Source organism: Martes martes (assembly GCF_963455335.1).
Source record: "Martes martes genome assembly, chromosome: 9".
In the NCBI taxonomy this organism is placed as follows: domain Eukaryota; kingdom Metazoa; phylum Chordata; class Mammalia; order Carnivora; family Mustelidae; genus Martes; species Martes martes.
The window spans coordinates 13,672,491-13,683,956 of NC_137896.1; positions in this window are offsets into that span (position 1 = coordinate 13,672,491).

An 11,466-nucleotide genomic window follows, 5' to 3' on the forward strand; every position below is an offset into this window, starting at 1 on the left:
CGAGAAGGCTGGAGACCCGCGGGCAGGGAGCCAGCGGGGAAGCCGAGGCCGCGGAGGGGGCGGGACTAGCCTGAGGTCCTCAGAGCCTCGGGGCTCAGGAGGAATTGGGAGGAGATCTGCGCCCGCCCCCGCAGTCCCGAAGCAGACAGACTTCCCTCTGAGAGTGGAGGTCGCCCTCCGAGAGCTCCCCTGCTGTGGGGCCTTACCTGGGTCGGCCCCTCCGCCGCCCCCCCGACCCCCGCCCCCCGATTCTGCGGGCTCAGAGGCCGGGACGAGAGAAGCTCACACTCCACACCGCATGACGGATGACGTGGGGCCAGCCAGCCGAGAGGAGGGGCCGGGGGCCTCCCACCTCTGCGGGAGAGGCTGCTCCTGGGCGGGAGAGCCTGCCACAGCCCCGCGCCGGCTCAGGTGGATGAGAGCTTCCTGTCTGCTTCCCCCACCGTCCGCCCTCTCCCCACCCGGGGAGTAAGCGCTGCTGTCTGGTGCAGTAATTACAGGGTGCAGAGCGGGGCCCGCACCGCCCGCGTATTGGGTTCAATGACAGCCCCTCACTTAGCAGCAATTACCAGCTGAGCCTGGAGGAGGCCTCCCTCTCCTCCCCCACCCGGCCCACCCGATCGCCTGGCCTTCTGGGCCAGACAGCGTCCACCCGGGGCCGCGAGCCCTGGAAGCACCCATGCCGTCTGCAGCCATTGCATCTCGGGGCTGCAGCGTCGCCATGGCAACTCGGTGCTTGCACAGGTCGAGGGAAGCTGAGGATGTGACTTGTCTCTCTAAGGCTGTGGCGTCTGTCCCCACGCGGCCTCCAACTCTGGGGCTTTGGCAGAGGAGGGCGGAAGGAGGGCTGACCTGCGGGTTCAAGTTTTAAATGCTTACATGCCCATCGTCTCTCCCCCGGGGCAGGCCAAAGGAAGGTTAACGCCCCTACTACATGAGGATGTCTGCGGTCGGCGTCGTGGTGGGAGGAGAAGAGGTTGGGTTCGCCCGTGGGGGGAGACCCCAGACAGGAGCAGGACCTGAAATGCCTTCATCTTCATCCTGGCACCCTTCTCTGCCTGGGCTTGGGGGCCACCCGGGTCTGGTTCTGCTCCTGCTGCTGAGAGAAACCGGAAAACCCGGTGGCTGGAGAGCGGAGTCTCTTGGTATGGATAGAATTGTCTCCGCAGTACTTGCCATGGCTGTCTGCATTCTGCGGTAATGCTGGACTGAGAGGGCGGTCCCCAATTTGCAATCCAGAGGACAGGGTGGGGACTCCCAAATGGAGTCACCCATTTGGGTTGACCACACTCAGCGAGCACTGGCCACAGGAGGGGCGCTGTGCTGGACTTGGGTTAGGGATGAGTGTTCTTGGAGAAGCAGCAAGTGGGGCCCCCCTTCCTCCCAGGCCCAGGGAAGTGTGGAGGCAGGGGACGAGGGAACTGGGGAGGAGAACAGGATATCCGCTGGGTACCCTCTAGGCCGTTCACAGGGTTGACTTGTCCCCAACAACCCAGGGCAGTAGGGATGGATTATCCCTATTTCAGAGCTGTGGAAACGAAGCTCATGGAGGTTAAGCTCCGCTGTGACAGAGCAGCCTCGGGACCCCACCAGACTTGGAGTTAGCCCTCCTCTCCTCCTCTAGCCCCGTGACGAGGTATGTGCCTTGGGTACATTGCTGATCCCCTCTGGGCCTGCCTCCTCGTCTGTAAAGAAGGAAAAATGATAACCCGTAGTTCTTACCGAAGCTATTGTGTGGATGAAATCGAATCATCTGTGTCGAACAGCACAGCGCTGGGCACGTGCTAGGGGCCGCTCCGCAGATGCCAGCGGCCAGGGTGTCCCATCACTTGCCAGGAGACAAAGCCAGGGAGAGGCACAAGCACGGGGGCCCCGGCCCTACAAAGGAGCCATCCTGCCTGCCAGGCCTGGCTCCGTGGAGACACTTAATAGATATTTGTTCTGTGAAGGAATTCCCAACAGTGGAAACTGAAGTGGGGATTTTCCAGGTTCCGGGGACCTCAGTCTAACTTCTAAATGATTCCTTCTGCCAGAAAAGGCTGCCCAACCGCCCCCCCCACCAGCCCCACCCATTCCTGCCATCCTCCAGCCTCCCAGCCAACCCCTTGAGACTTCACCCCTAACCCCACAGCCCTGACAGCAGCCAAGCCCCTTTGCCCCTGCTTTGTAACAACCAATTAGCTTGACTTCTGTTCCCATGGTTATTTACAGCTTCGTTTCCCAGAAACAGGCCCACAGCTCTGGTCCCACCGGCATCCTGCTGGCAGGGCTGTCCCTTTCTCCTGGGTGTCTGATGAGAACTCTCCTGCTGGGACAACAGAGGGACAGAGCAGAGAACCAAGAGAAAATGCACAAAGATACATTGAATAACTGTTTCCAGAGTGTTCCCTGTGCACCCGGGCCAGTAAGAGCTGCTAGAGATACAGAAGTGATGAAGACACGCTTGCTGTCCTCAGTGAACTTCCACAGGGCTTTTTAATCCACTGGGTTTCCTGGGAGGTAGATGCACAACTGGAGATCAGTGTGGAGGACCTTATTTAGAAAGTGCTCTTGGGAAAAACACCTGTGGAAGGGAGGGTAAGGACATAAGTTTGGGCAGGGGGAGAAGTCTTACTTTGAGGCAGTCCCGACAGAGAGCCCTAGAAAGGGGCTAATCCTTCAGACTTACCCCACGTTGGGAAAAGCCTTTGCACTTCCACACTGATCTGTCACTGGAAGTGAGCCTACCCTGGATGAAGGCATGACTTTGGGTGAGACAGTTGCCTTCCAATTAAAACAGTCTCCAAAGAGGGCTGACAGTTGAGGGCCATCTTCCAGCCAAGATCCCGGTGGCTGGGGGAATCAGTCTTTCAATCCCAGAGGGGGTTCTGAGCAGCCCTTCACCGCATCCACCACTCCCAGGGTCCACAGCCTGACTTCAGGGATGACCAGAAATCTTTGAAGAGGGAGGCAACATGACATGTATGTGCATATATGCATTTTTCTGGGGAAGAGTCCTTGATCCCTAAAAGATTAAGAACCGCTAGTCTCGGGAAAGACAAGTTTATCCAAAACTTCAGAACAACATGATCAGAGATGAAAACTATAGGTACTCAATAAATTTGAATGAGTGGATGGGTGGATGGATGGTTAGATGATGGATGGGTAGATGGATGGATGGATGGATGGACAATGGATGGGTGGATGAATGGATGGATGATGGATAGATGATGGATGAGTGGATGGACGATGGATGGGTGGATGATGGATGGGTGGATGAATGGATGGATGATGGATAGATGATGGATGGTGGATGGACCATGGATGGGTGGACAATGGATGGTTGGATGAATGGATGGATGATGGATAGATGAAGGATGGGTGGATGGATGGATGGACAATGGATAGATGATGGATGGGTGGATGGATGGATGGACAATGGATAGATGATGGATGGATGATGGATAGATGATGGATGGGTGGATGGGTGGATGGATGATGGATGGGTGGATGATGGATGGTTGGATGAATGGATGGATGATGGATAGATGATGGATGGGTGGATGGGTGGGTGGATGATGGATGGGTGGATGAATGGATGGATGATGGATAGATGATGGATGGGTGGATGGGTGGATGGATGGTGGATGGGTGGATGATGGATGGGTGGATGAATGGATGGATGATGGATAGATGACAGATGGTGGATGGATGGATAAATGGATGGATGAAATGGATGGATGGATGAATGAATGATGGATGGATAGATGGGAAGATGGATGAGTGAGTGTATAATAGAAGAATGTATGGGAGGGACAGAAAGGGGACCAACCAATTTTGTCTGGGGCAGGAGGAAATGACCCTTTTGAACAGTCTTGAAGACGAAATAAGAGTTGCCAAGCAGACAAAAGGAGAAAGGCATACCAGGCAGGAGGAAAAGCAGATGCAAAGACAAAGAGGTATGAGTGATCGCCTTCCCTCTTGAAGTCGACCCCTACAGGTTCTGTGTTATTAGCCACCCCACTTTCCAGATGGGAAACAGGCTCTGAGAGGCCAGGAGACTTGCCCAAGGTCACTCACCTCCCTCCCTCATCACAGCAAGGAGCCAATCCCACTGGGACTCACACCTACCAGGGTCGGCTGTCCACTGGGTGGCCCTCTGGTTGGGATGCCAGCAGCCTCACTATCCTCCAGGGACTAGACCCCTCTGGCTTGGTCTATCAAGAATGGCCCAGGGCTGGTGGCGGGGCAGCTTCCCGCTGGCAATATTTGGTTCTGGGAGGAATCCCCCACTGAGCCAAAGCCTCCCGTCCTGTTCCAGGGCTGCCCCATGAATTAAACATGCCCCCGTGGTTAACTCGGTAATGCTTTTATTAATAGTTAATTACTCAACGCGCACTGGGGAAATGAGAGCCGCTCAGGCCTCGTAAATTAAGGCAGTGATCTCCTGAAGGAAGCCAACAGGAGTTCATTACCCGGCCCCTCCCGTGGCAGCCCCTCCGGGCTTACCACTTAGTGGTGCTAAACGAGCTTGCCCCGGCTGTTGGGGGACAGGGCTTCCCGGTGGGGGAGGAGGCGGAGGGGGATCTCCCCCTCCCCTGATGTCCGCGGAGGGACCCATCGGCGGGCTGAGGTGTCTGCCTAGCGATGACGCCTTGTCCTGGGCCTGTGCTCCCTGTCGCTGGGGGAGAGGGGACCCCCAGGCAGGTCAAGGCCACCTGGGCCAGCTGCGGGCTCCCTTACTCAGCCCTCGGCCCTCGGCCCTCGAAGACAGCCGCCGCAGACAGCAGCGGAGCCCAGCCACCGGCCTCACAGCCGCCCTCCCCCACCACGGCCTCTTTCACAAGCGCCCAGACTTCGAGGTTTTTGTTGTGGCTGAAGCCAATTTCCCGGCCTGATTTCACGGCTGAGCTTGGATCAGGGGCCTGTTCTAACCTGGTTTGGCTCTTCTAAATTTAACTTCGTCCCATGTTTTGTTTCCCAGGAGACCAAGCCCCTGTTTCTCTTCCTGGGAGTCTGGAGCCCGCCCCTGCTCTGAACCTGCTATGTGCGGGGACCTGTCCCCCACTTTATCTCCTTGCTCCCTTGCGTTCAGCCCTGACTTGGGCCCGGAGACCCCGCCCCCCTGGGTCTCCATTTCTTTTTCTGAAAACTGAACGATGATACCTGTGTCCCGAGTTGCTGGATGATTAAATGCGAGAATAGGAGAGTGCCCAGCACGGGGCCACCAGCAGCCTCCCACGGGGACAGCTCTCTCCAAGCTGCCACCAGGCCCCTCCCCAACCAGGCTGCCATCTTATAGACAAGCATGGGAGGGTTTAAAGACGCTCCTTGACCTTGCCTGAGGATCCAGAACGTCATAAGGCCAAAGCTCACCACTTTCCTTCCGCAGAAGCCACGTGGGGAGCCCGGTTGCCCCTCCAGAAGATGGGCCAAGTCCCAGGAGCAGGAAAGCTCCACCCTTCTGTCCCCATGTCACAGAACCTCACTAAGGCAGCCTGGGGTGGGACACAGGAGCACAGGCTCTGTGGTGGGGCCGGCCCCAGTCCAAATCTTGCCATGCCAGCTAGCTGTCCTGTGGACCCTTCGAGCCTCAGTTTCCCCATCTGACAAAATGGGTTCATGGTAGCATCTGCCTCCTTGCAGGGTCCTAAGGATTTCTGTCTGAAAGTGCAGCCTTCTTTCAGAGCTCCCTGCCCCTGCGTTTCTTTATATGTAACCTGGGGAGAGCAGAAGCCTCCCTCACTGGGTTGGAGGCCCCACAGAGATAATGGGCATCAGCCGGCCTGGCCAGCAGGAAAATGCAAAATCGGTGAGCTGCTGGGGTGAATGGCCAAGGCCCCACAGAGGCAGGGTTTTCCAGACTGGAGAGGAGGGCCGTAAACACTGCCCCAGGAGGTTACAAGGACCTCCGGCCCATGAGGACTCTCCTGGGTCAGGTGCTTCGGAGGGTCGGGGACACATTGCCTCCCCACACCCACGCTGCCACCAGCGGCTTTGCAGGCGGAGATCGGCCTCTGCAGTGACCCCCCAAACTGTCAGAGCCACAAGCAGGCAGTCTGGGGTGGGAGATGGAAGCCTCCCCCGGTCAGAGAGCGCGAGTCACTGAGGAGTGCGCTCCAGGTTCATATATAATATGTAGCGTCAGATTTAAATGTCACTGCCGCAGGCAGCTGACCCCGGTCCCCACACAATGGGCCGCCAGGGGCGCCTACGCTGCCTCTTCATCTTCCTGGCGGTAGCTGACCAAAGGGAGGGGGATTTGGTTTCTTAAAAAACTAAACAGTTGTTGCGCACTGGCGTTGCCTGGGCAACAGCCGAGGGGGAGAGAGAAGCATCTTATTGTTTAAAGTTATTCTTGCTCGATTTCAAAGGGCTGCTCGGAAAAGACCGCATTCTCCAAGCAGCCTGGCTAGTCCTCTCTTTCTTCCCCCTGCCCAGCTCCTGCCCTCCCTCAGCCCTGGCGCCCCCCACCCCCTCGATGCTTCCCAGCCCGAGGTCATGGCCAGGCTGGACCTCAGGGCCCCAGAGGCAAGTTCCCTCCTGTACTCTGCGCATTTATACCCAGGCCCAGCGGGGCATGTGCAGAATAAACACACCAGCCACGGGCTACCGTTCCAGCTCTCCCTGCCCTGGACAGACAGATAGATATGTGGCTCACTGACTTAGGGACCAGCTCCCCAGAGTGCCTGAACTTGCAGGGGGAGAGGGTCTTGGCCATGCAGCGGAGTTCCAGAGGTGGGCGTCTTGGTGTTCAGGCCCAGACAGGGTCAAGATAAAGGTGGCCGTGCTAGGTCATTGCTTGGAGGCCACGGCCCGGTGTCACCACCAGGATCATGTGAGACCAGCCCAAGCGGCCTCCCACGGCCCTCTGCCCCTCATGTGACACTCCACGGGCATTGTTTACTCTTCTCTCTTCCCCATGAGACTGTCAACTTCCTGACAGCAGGGCAGCCTCTGTTCATCTCTGTGTATGCTTGGAAGTGCCTCCAATCCTTTCAGGAGCAAAGCAAATTCTGAAAATCCAGATGAGATGTACATATATTTTTAATTTAAAAATGTTTACATAGTGAGCACATACGCATGAGGCAAAGCTCAAAGGGTTCGAAAGGAATAAATGCCCGTGTTTCCGGATGCCTAATCTCCCTCTGTGGGGACAGTCATTGTTTCCAGCTTCTGAATATTCTGCTCATCTAGAAGCAAATGGGCATGAAATAAAATATATTATTCACATCTCTAGCTCCCGTGTCTAGCGGAGGGCCTGGTACTCAGAAGATGCTTGATGAAAGTCCGTCGGATACACGCGTGCACAAACGGATGGATGGATGGATGATGGATGGATGGATGGATGGACAGACAGATACATGGGTGGCTGGGCAAATAGAAAGGTGGTAGGTGCGTGAGCAGGTGGAGCTCTGGTACTGTTAGTTCTCTTTCCCCCTGATATGTGGGTTCCCCAGTAAGAAGTTCGTTGACAGAAGGATGGTAGGGCCCGGCACCAGACGCGTTGAGCCTGAGGGACTCGTGTTATTCAGCTGGATACATCCCGTAGGCCGTCGTGTTGTGGTTGTACCAGGTGGGAATTTTATCCTACTGCTAATAAGAGAGAGCCAGCTACAGTGGCTCGAATCCACAAAGGTTTTCTTTTTCTTGTGAAGAGACGTTCTGATGGAGGTTCAGTCCTTGGGGATATCGGAGCTGAGGTTGCCGTCATGTCCTCGTTCTCTCCTTCATGGTCTCTAAGAAGCTGTTGGGGGAAGGGGCTCCAGCCATCATGTCCCTGTTCCAGGGAGGAAGTGAGAGGAAGAAGAGAGGCCAAAGGATGAGTCCACCTCCCGTTAAAAAGCCTGTTCCTGGAGGCCCCAGCCAACGACTTCCTATCATATCTCCGTGGCAAGGCCTCGCTGCAAAAGAGGCTGGGAGATGTGGCTTTTAAGGTGGGCATGTTACTCCCCTAAATAATCCTGGGGATCGGTTAGTAAGGAAGAAGGGGGAACTGGATAAAGAGTGGATAGCTAGAGGGCTGCCGCATGGTGGAGGCGGTGGAGAATCCAAAGGTTCTGGGCCCGGGGACTGACACCCCAGGAAGGCACCGCCAGGGATCGAGCATCAGGGAAAGCACAGAGAGTGAAAGCCCAGGCTCTCTCCTCTGAGTCCTGCTCGTTCTCACCTCAAAGTGTCTCCAGGATGGGGCTGCCTTGCCCCCTCCTCACTCCCATCCTCCCCACTCCCCCACCCCTGTTCCAAGGCATCCCCATCGTCCCCCTGGAAGCTTCCCTCTGACCCACGGCTCAGCTCGGCGATCCATTCTCCCTCGTCACCCCAAGTTGCCCCCCCCCATCAATACACCAGAATGCACCGGACCCTGCAGTAGCTCCTCACACCACTAGGAATGAAACCCCAAGGCTTACTAAGGCCCAGGAGCCCTTGCTTGATGTGGCCCCTTCCTTCCCTCCGGCCCCCCCCGCCCCTGCCATCCACCCTCCCCCTCACTTATCTCCCGCCCCTGCTGGCCTCCAGACTCCTTCCCACTCAGAGCCCTTACACCGGCTGCTCCCTTCGCCCAGAATGAATTTCACCCCAAACTTGTGTGTGGCAGCTCCCCTGCCTTTCGGGTCACTGCTCACATATCACCTCCCCAGAGAGGCCCTCCTGACCCTTCTACCTACACCGTGCCCCTGTGCATCCTTCTTAACTCGGAGAGTTAACCCATTTGGGAACATGAACCCTTTGGCACCCGGGGAAGCCTATGGACCCTTCCCAGAATAACGTTTCTTTTTTTTTTTTTTTTTTTTAGATTTTATTTATTTATCTGACAGATAGAAATCACAAGTAGGCAGAGAGGCAGGCAGAGAAAGAGGAAGGGAAGCAGGCTCCCTGCCGAGCAGACAGCCCGACGCGGGGCTCGATCCCAAGACCCTGGGATCACGACCCAAGCCAAAGGCAGAGGCTTTAACCCACTGAGCCACCCAGGCGCCCCCCCAGAATAACGTTTCTAAATGAGTCATGGAAAATACATAGAATCACCAAAGAAGCCAATGATATTGAAATGGAGTTCTCAAAATATTTACCAAACACATGTGAGGTCGGGTGCTATGCGGGCTTCTCTTTGAAAGCATCCAGGAACAAGGGTTGGCTGCAGTTTTCCGAACTATCACAAGTTTTTGCAGTGAGGAGTATCGATGATGTTTTGAACTGCCGACAACTGTAATAGGATAGGAAATATCCGATTTCTGCAGCTGACAAAGTCACAGGCATCGCTAATAGTTCTGCGCTATGTTGCCAACATTTATAATTGAAGAGAAGCAAACACTCTATTTCAGGTAGAGGGTGGTGAAATGAAAAATGTCATTCCCTCCCCCACCCCTTTCACTTCACTGACCCCCTGAATTCTGTCTATAGATTCCTCGGAGGAGAGTTTGGTTCAGTTTGGTTTTTCTTTTTCTTTTTTTTAAGTTTTTATTTATTTATTTGACCCAGAGAGAGAGAGCACAAGTTGGCAGAGAGGCAGGCAGAGAGAGAGGGGTGAAGCAGGCTCCCCGCCGAGCAGAGAGCCCGATGTGGGGCCTGATCCCAGGACCCTGAGATCATGACTTGAGCCGAGGGTAGAGGCTTAACCCACTGAGCCACCCAGGTGTCCCTGGTTTGGTTTTTCTTAAAAGCCCCTTTCTCTGTCCGACATCATACATTTGTCTGTTACCTTGCTCACTGTCAGTCCCTCCCAGGAGGGCAGGAACTGTTGTGTTCTCTGCTGTATCTTCGGTACCTAGAACACTGCCAGGCACAGAAGGGATCAAGAAATATATATATATTTTTTTTAAATAAATGAGCAAGCAAGGGATGAGGCTGGAGAGCCGGGGAGGCTGGGGCCAGATGCAAGGAGCCTTGAATGCCCCACTCAGGAGTGCAGCTGTGACTGGTGGCGAGGGCGTCACCAGTCACAGCCACACTCCGGCCAGGGAGATGGGATGGGGAGAGGAGCAGGCTGGCTGAGGCGGCCTTCCAGAGGCAGCCTGCTGAGGGCGGCTCGGGTGTAAACAGCTGTGCATCAATCCTGAATGTCAGCACTCACTGCACACTCCATCTCCTCCTTCCAGCCTCCCTGTCTCTTAAACAGAGACCTTGGAGAAGCTGGGCCAAAGCTCTGCCATCATTCTTCACTGTTTCCAGCCACGGCAGTGTGCCAAGTGACAAGGACAGGGCCCACGGGGAGGCAGGCACAAGGGTGGGTGGAGAAGGAGAGGCCCAGAGCTTCATGACCCGCCTGGGGGACGCCTAACCGGCTGCTACTCCAGAGGAACCTGGTTTGTCAGACCCTGGAGCCAAGGAGGTGGTGGGTCACCCCTCCCAGACGGGGGCTGGCTGTGCGGGACCACGGACTTTACAGTGGCCCCAGAACAGGGGAGAACAGCAAAGTTCTGGAATCAGACCGACCTCGGCCATCTGTTCCTTAATTGCATGCACTCGAACAGGTCACCTAAGCACTCCACATCTCTGTCTCCACATCCCTAAACTGGGGGTGAGGGAGGATTTTTGGGGAGAATAACAGATCTAAAGCAGCATCTCCAGGCCAGGTGAATGCGGGAACGCTCAACTGAGAGCCTCGGTGCTGTTAATACCCAGCAAATGACAGCGCACTGGGACCACGGGCATTGCTTACTAACCCACTCCATCTCCCCGCCCAAAAAGGGTGGTAACACAGGAGCCAATAAGGCGAGGGTGGAGCGAACACCCAGGCCTGGAGGCGGACAGACGTGGGTTCAAATCCAGTGGGACCTTGGGGAAGCTCCATCACCTCTCTCCGGCGCTCAGTTTTCTCATCCATAAAACAGGGATAAGACTGTCTTCTCTCAGTGCTGTGAGGCTTCCTGGACAAGAAGGATGTGTGCCAGGCTCCAGAGACGGGGCCTGACTCCAGCAGAGCTCTCAGTCAACAGAGCCTTGAATGCTGGTGGCCGGTCACAGTCCCAGACCCGGAGCCCAGGGGACAGACCGTAGTGACAGTTCCTGCTTCAGTCATGCAGTTTACACTGTGGAAATTACCCCCGCACACCTGGTGTTACCAGCTCCTCTGAATAATCAGGACTGAGTGTTGGATCCACTTTCGGCAAACAGGGAGCTCAGGTGGGCGCACATTCCCAGTGCCTATCAGCTCAGAGGTCACACAGCCCGTAGGGTTTAGGGACGGCAAGAAGCAAGGTTCCTCGGCGCCCATCGTTCAGATCAGCCTCTTGGACATTCGTTCACCCGACAGACAGCCCCTGAGCTAGGCTTCAGACATGACTTCTGCTCTCAGGACATTGGAGCCTGGTGGCCTCGGGGCTCAGAGTCAGGACTCGGTCCTCGCTGCCCCAGTGGGAAGGGAGACACATCTGCTCATGGGGGCAGGTCAGGACGTGCCCAGAGTCCAGTCAGGGCTCAGAGTGTCCACCCTGAACAGTGAGACAGAAGAATAATATTGAGGAGGAGAGTTGTCTCTCCTTGGGG